Source organism: Crocodylus porosus, unplaced genomic scaffold, assembly GCF_001723895.1.
Source record: "Crocodylus porosus isolate Cpor-Errol unplaced genomic scaffold, CroPor_comp1, whole genome shotgun sequence".
Taxonomy (NCBI): Eukaryota; Metazoa; Chordata; order Crocodylia; family Crocodylidae; genus Crocodylus; species Crocodylus porosus.
Window position 1 is genome coordinate 881628 of NW_017728904.1, and position 2254 is coordinate 883881.

Here is a 2254-nt window from a genome sequence, read left to right on the forward strand (position 1 = left end):
CTGGCTGGGCACAAGAGGGGCGGGGGAAGAGGCTTGTCAGGGTGCCCAGTCATCAGGCCCATCTTGGGGATGTTGCTCACTGAATGTCTCAGGCTCGTTTGGGAAGGGGAGGAATGGCTCGGGCACCATCCGTCAGGGAGCACATGAGTCACGAAGAGGCCATGTACCACAGTTAGTTCATTCGGGGCAATGCACGGGAAGCAATCCTCCGCCCCGGCTCCAGCCCCGGCTGTCGGGCTGCAGCACCCATCTCCCCCGGGCTCGGCTGGGCGCTCTGGGCTCCCCCCGCCGGTTGCGGCTGCCTCGTCCTGCCATCTGCATCTGCACCTGCTGGGAGTGGGTGCTGCGCCGGGCCCGGGAGCCCTGTCCCTGCCGTGGCCCCCGCAGGCTTTCAGCCCAGGCGGGGGGCTCTGGCTTTATGCTGCCAGGAGGCAGCCCTGTGAAAACAGGGAGATGATGGGACTACTGCCAGGGGCTCTGGGCTAGAGGGTCCCATCCCTCTGCTCACAGGCAGGCTGAGGCCGGATTTGGGATCAGGAGGGGAGTTTTACCCCCCTGGTCAAACTGACACAGACTCTGGGGGGTTTTGCTTTCCTCTGTAGCGGGACGTGTGACCTCTGCCTGGGATCTCCTGAGCCTGCAGCGAGCGTGACAACCTTTCAGAGAAGCAGGACATCAACTGCTGCAGTTCCCTTGCTTCCCCATGGCAGGGGAGGGTGTTAGGTCTGCGTTGTGTCGTCTTATGTAGAGTTTAGGTGACGAACAGGAGCAGTGCGCTGGTTGCTGCGGTCCCCCTGCTCTACCCGCGGCACGTGAGGGTGCTATGTCTTGTGTTGTGTCAGGGTTGACAGCAGTTTTACTAAGGGCTAGATTATGGATTTGTATGGGATGGTGTAGATAGGGGTGATCCTGCCTCAGGCAGGGGCTGGACGAGATTATCTCTGGGGGTCCCTTCCAGCCCAACTTCTCTATGACTATTCCCTGCGAGTGGCAGGGATACATCCATTCCTGGCAGTCTGGGGCTACCAGGGTTAATTGCTTTTGCTTTTTTTAATGGGGCACCTCATTGCTAGCCTCCCACCCTCAGACCCCATTACAGCTTTGTCTCCTAGATTAGATCCCGTACCCACACACCTCCCCATGTACGGGCCCAGGAGGGCTCTAAGGCAGGGCATTGATTATGCCAGCTGGAAGTCTTTCCTTTGCTAACACTCTTGCTAACATACATGGGGTCTTTGCAGCTCCAGTATCATCTGATTAACACATTATAAAGACAATTTAAACAACACAATTTCACTTTTACTGTTAGCCCTGAATGCAGAAATTGGTCTCCAGGTTATAGTGTAAACCTAGGGACCCCCGTGATATAGGAGCACTGATGCATGTGTTGTTTTTACAAAGGTAACAAGCAAACAGGTCAAGTGCATTGGCTTATGAGTGTTTTTACTTAGATAACAGGGCTAAGATGGGGTGCTGGCAGTGCAGAGCTAGATGGTTTCAGTCCCACTGATGGTACCTAGGGGCTCTTGGGGTGCTGAGCCCTTGACATTTTGATATTCAGCACTCTGTGCAATGGGGACGCTAATATCTCTCCCTACCCACACACACACCCAAACACGATGTGTTCAGTCCATCCCAGTGCTTCCATTCAAAACAGCCAGGCAGTCAGAGATACAACCAACCAACCTTTAGCCAACCTATTAAATGGGTACTTTGCATCAGTTTTTCATCAGTCCCATGGGACGCCCATGCCCGCTACAGGACAGGGAGGTCCAGGTGAGGGAGATCCCCTGCCCTTCATCAATGCTGACCTCGTGAAGGAACACCTTGAGAAGCTGGACACCTTCAAGTCAGCCAGCCCTGACGATCTGCACCCCAGGGTACCCAAGGAGCTGGCGACTGACATAGCCCAGCCCCGGCATGGATGTTTGAAAACTCCTGGCGCTCTGATGAAGTGCCTGAAGACTGGAAGAAGTCCAATGTGGTTGCCGATCTTCAAGAAAGGGAGGAAAGTGGATCCGGCTAACTATAGGCCCATCAGCCTGACTTCTATCCCGGGGAAGATCTTAGAAAAGTTTATTAACAAGGCCATCCTTAGTGGACTGGCCAACGCCAACATCCTGAGGGATAGCCAGCACGGGTTTGTTGCGGGTAGGTCTTGCCTGACCAATCTCATTTCCTTCTATGACCAGGTGACCTATCACCTGGACAAGGGAGAAGAGATTGATGTCATATATCTTGACTTCAAAAAAGC